This window comes from Leptonychotes weddellii, chromosome 4, assembly GCF_054177405.1.
Source record: "Leptonychotes weddellii isolate Sample4059 chromosome 4, ASM5417740v2, whole genome shotgun sequence".
NCBI lineage: Eukaryota > Metazoa > Chordata > Mammalia > Carnivora > Phocidae > Leptonychotes > Leptonychotes weddellii.
The window spans coordinates 51062080-51075502 of NC_138372.1; the positions used below are offsets into that span (position 1 = coordinate 51062080).

The 13423-nt window shown below is 49.4% G+C and overlaps 1 protein-coding gene across 13 annotated transcripts in view; it reads right to left on the bottom strand.

The window, feature by feature from the left end:
- Positions 1-13423, bottom strand: part of GNG12 (G protein subunit gamma 12) — a 118151-nt gene that overhangs the window by 26496 nt on the left and 78232 nt on the right. For 3 of the 13 annotated variants that reach the window (XR_014144911.1, XR_014144912.1, XM_081818608.1), the window contains exon 3: positions 12575-12708. The exons of 7 other annotated variants lie outside the window; for them this stretch is intronic. The gene's annotated coding sequence lies outside the window, so the exon portion shown is untranslated. Of the gene's footprint in view, positions 1-2043; positions 2068-2260; positions 2286-7096; positions 7432-12574; positions 12709-13423 lie in introns of those variants that run through there. 3 more of the 13 variants (XM_081818615.1, XM_081818610.1, XM_081818614.1) reach the window with 3 other exon arrangements.

Below are 13423 nucleotides of genomic sequence, written 5' to 3' on the forward strand. Positions count from 1 at the left end.
TAAATGGACAGACTCCGTGATCACATGACCACCGGAGGCCCATGCCTTCCCTTACAAATGAAAACCACCCCGAGCTGAATTCTGGAGAAACACCCTTACATGTCACATGCAGATGTCACCACACGTTTGTCGATCATTTCTGCCTTTCCCCAGTGGAGAATCCGATATTCTATTTCTAATGTGGTAAGCCTGATATAATAATAATGCTATTAAAAGGTGGCAATTTATAAAGTGCTTCCTCCTATACCATCTACATGAGACAGGGTTCAATTACTAAACTGTATTTTAATTTCCCTTTATTGAGAACCTCTGGAATTGAGCCTGCAACTTTATGCAATCAGTAAGTAAGCTATTTTTGCAGATAATTGGAAAAACACTGGAATCCTTCTGCCTCATGAGACTCCTGTTTCTTAGTAGCCTGTCAGGTGCTTCCCCTCTTCATATGCAGTGTATTTTCACTTGTAACAATTGCACATGCTTCTTAAATGGAGGAAAGTATTGGTTTTTCCTCTCTTAAATATAACCCAGTTAATGACATTTTCTTAGAAGCAGATTATACCTGTACTTAAGAGGTAATGTGGAGCAGAGACCACAAAGTGACTAGAAGCCGGATTCCTAATAGGGCTGCCTTTCAGACTCCTCTGGGCAGCTCTTTCAATACACCCACATCCCAACCTCACTCCCAAACCTCCGGAATTAAGAGTATCAGCGGTAGGTCCTGGCCAAAGTACATTCTGAGAAAGCTCTGGGTGATGTGGATCTGCACTCTGGAGAAAGGGCCACAGGACTTGAACGTTAGCAGGGCTATTCAGGGACAACACCTGGGTCTCCCTGACTGCTCTATCTGAATTAAGCTAGTGGCCTTGGACAAGTCACTTCCTCTTTCTGGGCCTTGGCTTCCACATCCTTAAAAAAGGGGAACAAGAGAAGTGCTCTGCGCTGCTTCTTTGCGTATTCATTTATTTTTTTTAATTTTTGAATTTGAATGTAGTTCACACACAATGTTACATTAGTTGCTGGTGTAGAACATACGGATTCAACTTCTATGTTATGCTCTGCTCACAAGTGTAGCTATCCTCTGTCCCCATACAGCGCTGCTACGGTATCATCAACCACATTCCCCATGCTGTGCCTTTTATTCCCACATGAGTTCTTCGTTCCATATCTGGAAGCCTGTATCTCCCACTCCCCTTCACCCCTTTTGCTCCTCCTCCAATGCCCTCCCCTCTGGCAACCATCAGTTTGTTTTCTGTATTACAGGTCTGATAGTTCTTCAGAACTACTCAGACCACTGGTTTAAGCTCGTGGTATTTATATGGGTGAATAATGACCAGGGCAGGGACAGCAGGAGCCACCAGCGTGAACCGGCTAGGTGACAGTAACCACTGCATCCAGTGCTCTGGGAGAATCAAGCACGTGGTGGGAAGGTCAGTACACAGCTGCTCCTGAAGCCCCCCCGAAGACATTACCATTAGGGAGCCGGCCATTTGCAAACCAAGTGGGTCTGAAAGCTGGCAAGCATACAGGGGAGAAAATAGTGTCTACGGGCGTTGAAAAATAAAGCCATGCCCACAAATACAGTAAGCTCGCTTTTAGCCAGAATGTTCTGGGACAGGATATCAGAGTAAACTGAAATTTCTGGTTGAGTAAGGCACACCGTCACCAGTTACACAGCCCTGAACACAACTGATGGTTAAGAAGGCACTTCTGTGGAATTCCGTGATTCTAGATAAAGCTGAAGAACTCTTTGAACAAGTCCATTTCTTTTGGCACTGACCCTGCTGGACGGTCCCACCCTCCTGACTCTGCCCAGTCTTCTCCTGGGGGCGTCTTCATGTCCCTGATTGTCCTCTGTCTCCTGGGCTGACATCTTCCCCTGTCTGAGTCCTCCAAGCCCAGCTGTCCTTGAAGATTCTGCCTGAGTGCCTGTTTTTCCTCTCTCCAATCTCCCTTTCATCTGCTCTCAAGGGCCGGCACAGGTTCTGACACGTCTGTGTGGCCCGGGACCCCCATCCCAACAACCTGCCTGTTCCTCAAACTCACCAGAGGTTGGACTCCCCGCTCTTTGACACAGGAGGCCCTTCTCTGGATTTGGCTTCTCAATCTCCCTGCAAATAGAATAGCCTTTATTCCAGTTATCTAGACTCAAGACTTTAGTTCTGAGACCATTCCCTTGTTCCTTGACATCTGAAGAGGGGACCAGTCCTTACAGGTTCACTTCCTGATCCACATTTCCCTCCCTGGTGGCCCTGCCACTGACCTTCCAGTCAGGCTGTCCCCCGATGTGTGCTAGGAGATGACACTTGCCGTTCGTGGTTGCCCTGAGTTCTCCCCCAACAGCTGTCCACCTGTCAGATGGCTGGTGGCGGGCCATTAATCCTAGATAATGGCAAAAGCTAATCAACAGATAGGAGCTCTCGGGCTCCGTCGGAGGGTGGTTGGGAATGAACAGCCCGGAGCAATACCCGGGAGCCTTCCCCTCTCTCTCCCCTGTCGCAGCCCCTAAAAGGCAGACTCTAAAGATTCCCAAGGCTCCTCGAAACACAGTATGAGGCCGCTGCTCTGAGCCATCAAAAATACTCGGGCCAAACAAATCTTCTGAAATTCAGCTCTAGTCACATGATGCTCCTCAAAAACCATCAACCGGTTGGTGGGAATGGAAACTATGGCCATATTCACTTGGGCGGAACAGTTAACACATGGCCGTTCTAGTCCTGGGTGAATACCAACAGAAATGTGTTCACCGAAAGACATGCATTAAGACATTCAGAGTGACACCATTCCTAACAGCCCCCAAATGGAAACTGCCTAAATGACCAAAACAGGAGAATAACTCACTCGATGGAAACTCCACAGCAAATGACAATGAACAAGCTTCAAATACATGCAGCAGTATGGATGAATCTCACACACATAATGTTGAGTGAAAGCCAGATTCATAAAAGAATAAAAAGGAGTACATACCACAGGAGTCCAGTAAGTACAAAAATGGGGGAAACTATATGCTGTTAGGCATCAGGCTAGAGGCTACTTTTGAAGGGGAAGGTAGCAAAGGGGGCAGTAGGGGGCTTTTCCAACTGCTGGCTACATGTATGTGTTTAGCCTGTGGGTGGGGGGGGGAACTTGTGATCTGGGTAAGTAGCTGCATAAAACCACTGACTGCCCCCAATTAACTTGAACCAAACGCAACTTCCACTGTGCCTCAGAAGCCCATTACAATTTGGCTCTAACCCACCTTTCTGGTCTTTTCGCAACTCTTTTTCTTTTTCCCCCCCTCTGTGAAATACTGTGGGTATTTACGTTTTCTGGGGAAAGGGTCCATAGCATTGATCAAAGGGGCCACACGATCCAAAAGAGGAAAAGACAAATCCTCCTCCTTGCAGCAACCCAAATGATCTCTAAACTGAACTCTGTGACTCGCTTTGTTATTTTTGAGAAAGCCCCGACCCCTCCCAGCTTCCCCTGCGAGATCCCACCCCTGCTTGCAGGTCAAGTCACGTTACCTCCACTACCAAGTCTCTGATCATCCTCTACCCCAGAACTACCCCCTCCCTCTCTCCCACAACTGTTTATCAGGGTCTGCTCTGACCCTTCAGTAAGCACCAAGCATTTACAAATAAACAAAACCTCAAGGAGCTTTCGATCCAGGAGAGGGAAAACAGATGTATCCACAAATAACTTCAAGCAGAAAGAAGCATTGGAAGAGACAGAGAGAGAGAGGTCGAGCGATGGGGAGTTCAGGATACACAGTGATTCCTTGTGGCTGGGGGAAATCTGGGGAGGCTTTGTGTAGGAGGTGACACAGCTTTGCACCGCTGGAAAGAAAACCACACCCAGGGCATAACACAAATGAGCTGGACAGTTCAGGTGCTCCATTCAACCTTCAGATTCCAGGTCTACGCCTACACGTTCACCATTCTGAATGATTGGACATCTGGAGGAAAGCTCTACAATCACAAAGGAGAACGTTTAAAGTTACTTAAAGCCCTTCGGGAAGTGTGTGGGGGGAGTGGTATTCCCACCCTGTGTTCTTAAATAGATGCGGACTACTGCTGGGGGGCCCTCAGCATGAAAGGGACTCTTCTATCATCAAAGTCTGGTTTCAGCTTAGCACCCAGACCGTGGAACCTGGGAGTCCAGCCTCACCCTGGGCCCTGTTTCCTGACATCTGTGGCATCTGGGAAGGTGCGGGAAAGAGGATTGTTCGACTTCTCAGGTCCCTGGGTTTCTTTATCTATCAAGAGGAGATTTCTGGGACAGCAAATACTCTGAATGCTGCAAAGAAAGGGGCTCTGCCTCCAAATCAAAAGAGAAAGAGAAATCACCCCCAGCACGGAGGGTCCCTGGGCACAGTGCTGCTCATAATAAAGGCCACCAGGCGGCTTTTCTTTGCACATCACCACCTTTTACCTTTTGAAGCTCTTCCAATTGTTATCACATCTCTCAACCACCCTGTCAGTAAATTCTCTGTCCAGCCAGTGTATGAGAAAACGGAGGCAAAAGGAAATCTGAGGATTTGCCCACGGCCCCTGGGACTTGAGAACCCCAGGCACTGGGGCTCCTGATTCTCAGACAGCCCCCCCCACCAATTCCGTCCCAGGCTCTCTGATCACTTCCACCTGGGTGGGGCTCCAGGGCTTGGGGGAGTAGCTTCCACAGGGAGCGAGGACTCCACAGAGGTGACCCAGTGCTGGCCCTCCTGGCAGGGGTGTCCACGTCTGTGGGAGCTTGCGGTGCATCCCTCCAGTTGGTCAGGGCCTGGGTGATGAAGGGGCCTTATCACGGCCCAGGGCAATGCAGGGGGAGCTGAACTCTGGAGGATCTGAGCAGCTCGTGTGGCTTCCCCGGGGAAGGTGGGGGGAAGGAAAAGCAAAACTCAGCAGCGCCGTCTGCAACTGCACAGGCTGGGAAGCCACATGCTGCGGAGGGTGTGCTGCTCTGTGACTGGAATTGGCCCATTTTCTGGTCTGGTCTGGATTTCCTTCCTTCTTACTGCAAAGCCTCCCAGCCAGTCAGGCGACACCCACAATTAGCCACCGCTACTCAGTCTCGCCCTATTTGTGGAACTAGCTTGGGTATTTGCCTTTTATTATATTCTTCCCCTTTTAAATAACAAAATGAATATGTTGAAACATTCAAACTACATGCACGAGAACGGAATGAAAAGTTAAAATTCTTTCCTTCTAATTTCACTCCCAAGAGGTACCCACTGTGCACAGTCTTTTTCTTTCCTTGCACACTTTCTTCTGGCCTTCACACACATCCTACACACGTATATGGTTTTTTAAACAAATGGGATATTTACATACAGTTCTGCAAATTACTTTTTTTCACTCAACAATAAATATATTATGAGCAACCAGCCTTGCTCATACGGAGGGGTTGGTACATTTTTCTAATTTTCTTGTTCTGAGACACCTAAAATTTACAGAAAGAACACAAAGGGCAACATAAATATATAGGATTCATTTTTTAAAATTTAGTCATTTCTGCAATTGCTCTCCTCCCCCCCATAGACTGCTCCCTAATCACCCTGGGAGTCACGGCAGGACCAACCTCAGAACATGCTGGGGAGGGGAAGCCCTAGACCCCACTGACTGATATCTGTCTGCTGCAGGACGTTCTGAGAGGTGGCCCAGGCTCCGGTGCCCAGAGGCTGAGTCTACAGAATTTTGAGACTCCTCACCCACATCCACTCTCCTTGGAGGGGCTCTTCTGGTTAGCTGCCGGTCACAGGAGGAGTGGCAAATTCAGTGAAAGTGCAATGCTTTGCAATTGTTTCCCCTTCTGGAGACCCAGGGGTCAACGGTTTGCAAGGGCAGCTGTCTTGTTTAAATGGGGAACTGGAGTTCCTTTCTCACCAGCACATTCTCCCTGCAGATTCTGCCCAGGGCCACCCACAAGCATGTGGATAAGCCAGATAGCGGTCCCCCATCCCAGGAGCAGTGCCTGCCAACCCTGACTCAAAGGCTGAGGGACCCAAGCCCCGGTCTGAGCTGCTATCTGGGCCAACCAGATGGTGAGGGACAGAGAGAATCCGGGGCAGCTAGAGAGAGCACCACGGGGAAGACTTGGTCCCTGCCCTTGAGTCCCAGGATCTGCAGAGAGAAAGAGGGAGGTGGGAGGGCGTGCCTCTGTGATGTGTTTTCTGAACATGGTGAAACAGCATTTTGGTTGTGGTCAGACCCCACAGGTAGCATATGTTTTGATTCGCTCTGCTACATTTAGAACAGCGAGTACTTCTCTCCCTGCACAACACTCTTCTGGTCCTGTAGAGGCACCGACTGAGTGTTCACAATCACCCTAGGTGTGGGAGAGTGCTAACTGTATTTCCCTGTTAGAGGGGAAAAGTGAGGCAGAAGAAGCTAAATAATTTACCTAGGTAGTAGCAGACATGCAATCTGAATGCTTACCCCTCGGGCCTTCCGACGCTCATGTGACGCTTCTCAAAATATGTTTATGACTTAATAGGCATATATGGAAATAAGGTTCCAAGTCCCAAGTACTTTGGAAAGCCCTCGCTGACACAAAGATAAGCAGCCTTCTTTCATGCAAAACTTCTAAAATGCATTTATGATTTGCAAGAGGCATATGGTTTGCAGCATTTCTCCCAATTATGTGAACGTAGAAATGTTTTCCTAGGAACATCTCATGAGATCAGTGTGTTCTGCTGACCACACTTGGAATAAGTGCTGGCAAAGGGAGTGGTGGGAACAGAGCTTAAGTTCTGGCTCTTGCCATTTAACTAACTTTGCGACTCTGGAAATGGCTTAACCTGAGCCTCAGTTTTCTCATTTGCAAAATGGGAATAATAGCAGTTTATACACTTCATGGAGCCGCTGGGAGGATTAAGTGCATGAGCAAAGTTCTTAAAATGGTGCTCGGCTCAAAACAGTCAATAAACGGCAGCTATGAAAATGATCAAGAATACTAATTTAAAAACAAGGGAATTATGAAAATCCTATTAAAAGGAGCAGAGAATCCCCAGAAATATTATCCTTCTGAATGATGTTCACCAACAACAGTTCCTCCTGAGAGAAAGACTTGAAAAATGTTTGCACAAAGGAAAATCCTGAAACGCCATAGATTGCCTTACCATTTCAAGAGAAGGAGAAACAAGGGAAAATGTTTTCAAAAAGTCGTTCAGACAGCAAGTTTCCTTGGCAAAGAGGTTCTCTGATACTGTAACAGACGCAGACCAAGGACACCAGCCAATTCCCTGAGCACGAATGCAAACTGAGACATCCTTCACCAGCAACAGAGCCAGGTGCTGGACCCACTGCATCAGGGGAAAGCAGGGACATGCACACTTTCGGGGGCGGGGGGATCGAGTCTTGTAACTGAACCGAAAACGGCTTGGCACCCACAGGATGTCTTCCTGTTCCCGTCTTACGGAGTGACTCATGCATCTGCCATTTCGCTTGTAGCCACCGTGGGAGAACTCTGTGCAGGAACTCTGCCTCCACAAAAGGCCCCCTCCCTGCCTGACACAGCACCCCCCACCCCTTCCGGTCATGCCTGCCAAACATATGACAGTTGACAAACAACACACCAAAACGTGCCCCCTCCCCAAGCCCCACCAAGCTGCCTTGGGAGACACTGCTGCTCCCTGAAGCAAGAGGGGAATCCAAGGACAGAGCCCAAGGGTCCACGACGCGGGGCACCTGAAGTAATTTGCTCCCAGTGGGCCAGCTCTGCACACTGGACTTGCTTCCTGTTGTGCAACTATGTAAATGAACCTGTGTTGGACCAGCTGCACCGCGTGGCAGGGATTTTGAGTAAGGAGCCACCTCGGCAGCCTCTCGGGGGGACTTGTGCAAACAGCCCACAGGCTCAGACTTGGGATGCCAACCCCAGGAGTGGGGGCCCCTCACAGGGCACCTCCTCCTCTGCGGGGGAAACTGCCGTGAGTACGGACAGGCCACGTCCTGGCAAGCAAGCCGACTCCCCGCTGAGCTAGGAGCCCGATGCGGGGCTCCATTCCAGGACTCTGGGATCATGACCCAAGCTGAAGGCAGACGCTTAACCGACTGAGCCACCCAGGCGCCCCGGAAAGTGGAATTTTTAATGTGCCATAGATCATGTACCAAGCGAAAAATTCTCATGTCGAAAATTAAGACTCGATTTTAGTTGCAAACATCACTTTTTTTTTTTAAAGATTTTATTTATTTATTTGAGACAGAGAGAATGAGAGAGAGCGAGCACATGAGAGGGGGGAGGGTCAGAGGGAGAAGCAGACTCCCTGCCGAGCAGGGAGCCCGATGCGGGACTCGATCCAGGGACGGGAGCCAAGAACATCAGGAGATAGGGTCTGAGTTGGAGGGTAACTCCAACCTAGGGGGGCTGGACTCTGGGTTATACTCAGATTAGTTTTTTTGGGTCCCTCAGAGGCCCTATGTGTAAGACAAGGGGGAGCTGGTCTCTTTCCCCAGGGCCTCTGTGCCAAATGTATGTGCTAACTAATGCCCCCAGCAACACTGGAAAGGAAGTGTCTCCCTCCCCATTTTGCAGATATGTAAACTGAGGCTTGGAGGAGTGAGCATGGCCGCAGTCCATACAGGTGATGGTGTTGTGGAGCTGGGATTTAAACTGAGAACTGTGGATATTCAGATGTGGTCCATCCTGAAATTCTACATGGGCTAAGCTTCCTTAAAGTGATGTTTGCGGGCGCCTGGGTGGCTCAGTTGGTTAAGCGACTGCCTTCGGCTCAGGTCATGATCCCGGAGTCCCTGGATCGAGTCCCGCATAGGGCTCCCTGCTCGGCAGGGAGTCTGCTTCTCCCTCTGACCCTCCCCCCTCTCATGTGCTCTCTCTCTCTCATTCTCTCTGTCTCAAATAAATAAAATCTTTAAAAAAAAAAAAGTGATGTTTGCAACTAAAATCAAGTCTTAATTTTCGACATGAGAATTTTTCGCTTGGTACATGATCTATGGCACATTAAAAATTTCACTTTCCGGGGCGCCTGGGTGGCTCAGTCGGTTAAGCGTCTGCCTTCAGCTTGGGTCATGATCCCAGAGTCCTGGAATGGAGCCCCGCATCGGGCTCCTAGCTCAGCGGGGAGTCGGCTTCTCCCTCTCCTTCTGCCTACTTGTGCTCTCTCGGGCGCGCTCTCTAAAAATAAAATCCTTTTAAATTTTTTTTTTCACTTTCCTTGACCCTTCTGGGACTGTTTATTCTTTCACACTGCCAAATAGATTGTGTCTGTGAGTGGATTTTGAAATTAGCGAAAGTGAACTCTTAATTACAATTCTCATATTAAATCATTAGCAGAATAAATCACCCAAATAATTCCATGGCTTGATATGAATGATGTTCTAAGGCAATACCTCGGTTATTGTTCTGAAAAAAGTTGGTGCTGAGAGACGGAATAGGCATAGGGGTGGTAGAGAGAGCTTCCACCCAGCTTAGGGTCCATGGAGGCCCATTCATTAATTAGCTGCTTAATTTATTCAACTCACTTAATCCCATCCCTCTTCCCTTTCTGCATCAGTAAAACAAAGGGCCTGGATTAGATCCCCATTTCCCACCCAGTTCAGTAAAAAGACTCCTTTTAATGGACAAATGCTCACTGGACTCTCTCCCCTCCAAAAACAGTTGTTCTTTTGGAGCCTGTTAGTTATGAGAACACATCATGACAAAAAATTAACAGAAGTGTTGTTCTCTTTTATTAATTGCAACATCTTCCTATACTTGGACGATAACAGTGCACGGATGTTCAAGACATTATTGATTCAGCTGATTGTCAATGCAAGGCCCCTGTAAACACTCTGACCCCTGGCAATAAACTGTCTACTCTCCTTACCACCCTCTGTCCACAGATTTTGAACTTTTGCATTAAATGGCCTCAAACGTTCCTTTCAGTGTCCAACTTTGATGTTATCACATGCTAATTGTTTTTTTTTTTTTTTAAAGATTTTATTTATTTGACAGAGAGAGACACAGTGAGAGAGGGAACACAAGCAGGGGGAGGGGGAGAGGGAGAAGCAGGCTTCCTGCGGAGCAGGGAGCCCGATGTGGGGCTCGATCCCAGGACCCTGGGATCATGACCTGAGCCGAAGGCAGACGCTCAACGACCCAGGCGCCCCTCACATGCTAATTGTTTCTTAAGAAACTACACACCAGGTTTCTATTTTTTGTTGGGAATAATAAAGCAAATTTTCAGTCAACGATTTTGTTTGGCACTAAACCACATTCACTGCATTTACTCATCAGACACATACCGAATGCCCGCGCTGGGTATACAGAGGTGAGTAAAACAGAGACGGTCACTGGCTCCCAGAGCTTTCATCTACAGCAAGGCTTTCCCACAATCCCGAGCCCTCCCCCTCTTTGTATCTCCAGCTTTAACCTCTCCCTGGCGGGGTCTAGCTTCTAACACCCACCTGCCAGCTCAACATCTCCATTTGGATACCCACTGGACATGCATCTCCAACTTAACACCTGGAAGGTTACCTCCGGTTTCCTTCCCCTCCACTTGCCAAAATCCTTCCTCCCTTGGCATTCCCCAATCCCTGAAATGGCATCATTTATCCAATGCTCAGGCCCCAAATACTTGGAGCCATGCTGCTCTCCTTTCATGCCCAGCAGTTAATCTGGGGAGAAAGTGCTTCGGGCACCACCTACAAGAACACATCCTGAACTCAGCAGCTTGTGATTGCATCCACGCTCCCAGCAGGGTCCAGGCCACACTCACCTCTCCCTTTCCCATAGCTGGCCTTTCCCATTTTTCTCTTGCTGCCCTACAGCTTATTTTATAAGCAGCAGCTGGAGCAAAGCCTTCTAAATTTAATTTAATCCTATCACACTATTCTTTCTGCTCAAAACCCTTCAGTGGCTTCCCATAATTCCCGGAATAATTCCAGGGTCTTAGCATGGTTTAGGAGACCCTAGATCTGGCTCCTGGCCACTACTCCAGGCTCCTCTCCCACTCTCCCTCTAATTCTTGTGGTCAACTTGCTTTTTCCATAAATGTGCCAGGCCTGCTCCCACCTCAGGGCCTTAGCATATGCTGTTTCCCCTGCTTGGAATGCCCTTCCCTTACATAGGTGTACGGGTTATTCTGTTTTTTTTTTCAGGTTTCTGCTCACATCCTTTTTCTCAGGAAGGCATTCCTTGATTGTCCTGCTTGAAATAGCCACCACCCTACCCTACCTGTCCCTTTCTTTCTCCTTATTCTGCTTCAGTTTTCTTCTGAACATGGATCACTGCCTGACATTACATATTCTGTGTGTTTTTTGCCTACCTCTGCCCCTAGACTCTGAGCTCCATGAGAGAGAGGTCTTTTTCCAGCCTGGGTCGGTTCACCCCTCCTCAGGCAACCTGGTCATCTCCCGCTCCCGGGAGGTCACCGTATTGATGCTGAACTTAAGACGCCCACCTGGCCTAGCGTCCCACAGCCCAGAACTCCCGGGCTCATGGAATCCTCACAGAATCCTCCCGCTCAGGGTCCTGAGGAGCTGGGACCACAGGCACACACCTTCGCACCCGACAAGGTCTTTTTCAATGCTGTTTGCCCAGCTCCTGGAACGGTGCCTCGTATGCATGTGTTGAGCGAGTGACTGAGTGACAGAATACCATAAATACCATTTCTTGAGTGTGTCTCAGGTGCCAGCTTCTGTTTTCACTTTATCTCTAATGCATACACCAAGCTAACAAGGTGTATACTCTCACAACCATTGTGAGGGCGAGGAAACGCACCCAGAAGGTGTATGTGAGCTGCCTGTGGTCTCACGGCCACTGACTGGAAGAGGCAGGGTTTGAACCTGGGTTGAAGTTGCAAACGTGAGGTAAGAAAGCCGAGGAAATGGCAGAGTGTGGGGGCTCGGTGACTCTGTTGGGTGGGCCTGCGGTTAGCGGGATGCTGATGCTTCTGTGAGAAGGAGGTCACAGAAATTATTCCAGCAGCCACTGGAGAAGTAATCCCAAGTCCTAAATGGATGTGGTGGTGACGGTGGTGACGGGGAGCTCCGAAGCCCTCGCTGCCCCGTGGCTCAACCAGTCCTCGCCACCCTTGGGCTTTCACACAAATCCTGTCTTCCACCAGTTCCTGCTCACGTCGGCCTCTTCCTCCCTTATTCGTAAGAGGTTCCAGCTTTGCCCTAACCCAAACCCAAACCCTAAACCCTAACCCCCAAAGCCTGGTCTCTGCCCACGTGTGCGGCTCTCCTCAGGGCCGACTGACAGTTCAGAGGCAGGTGGAAGGGGCCCAAGGGAGATGGGCAAGGTGCCCCAAAGGTAGAATGCCAGCCACCCCTAGCTTTGTGCGTGGGCTAAGGCAGAACCACAGTGAGACGCTATGGGCAAGTCAAGGCCTCCGCTCAACAGGTTCTGAAACCCCATCAGTGCCCTCTCCAGGAATGATCTGTGCTCGTCAAGCTCAAAGAGACAGAGGCACCAGTGGGCTCGCTCCTCCTTGCACAGGGCAGCCCTCCCTGGGATCAGGTGCTTCAGGAAGGATGTCACGGGAGACAAAGGGAGGCTGCCCGGGGAGCACGTGGGCGAAGCAAAGAGAGGCGAGTAGCAGCGAGATGGCTCCGTTGGGCTGTGGTGAGGCCCGAAGGCCACACTGACCCACCTCTCCAGAGACCTCAGATCCAGCAGATCTCTGTCTGGACGATGCTCAGTAACCGTCAACTGATTCTTCTCCCTTTCAGACTCCAGGCAGATCACCTGCTTTCCAGTAACACACTCCATCCTGTGAGAAGGGAACTCCAGGGACCACAGTTTCTGTTAATACTCAGTCAGGCCATGATTAGAATTCCGGGCCTAGCTCTTCCTGCTCTGAGATCCTCTCCCTCAGGTGACATCTAGATGGTCCATCCCCTCCCACTGTGCTCAGATTTTTGTCAATTTAAGTCTCGGAAGATCATCTTAATTCTAGGCTCTGCTGGAAAACAGAGTGAATCTCTACCACCTCCTAGCCACTGACCACCAATGTACAACAGAGTTGTTACACAGGGACCAGCATGATCTTAACTCAACCTAGGTTTATCAGACACCTGCTGTGTGCCAGGACCCATATGAGGTACCAGGGATAGAGCAATGAGGGAAGGTTGGCATTACACAGGTGACAAAAAGTATTGTGGATGTTGCATGGGGGTGTGCTCTAATGCTGGGAAATCACAGAGCAAAGGGGCTCTAAGTGGCCCCAGGCATCAGGGATGGCCTTCCAGAAGTGGTGTTTAGAATCTATGCCTTGCGGCACCTGGGTGGCTCAGTCTGTTAAGTAAGTCCGCCTTCCGCTCAGGTCTTGGTCCCAGGGTCCTGGGATAGAGCGCCCACGTCCTGCACTGGCTCCCTGCTCAGCGGGGAGCGTGCTTCTCCCTCTCCCACTGCGCCCCCCCGCCCCCGCTCGTGCTCTGTCTCTTGCTTTCTCTCAAATAAATAAATAAAATCTTTAAATAAAAAAAACCCATGCCTTCAA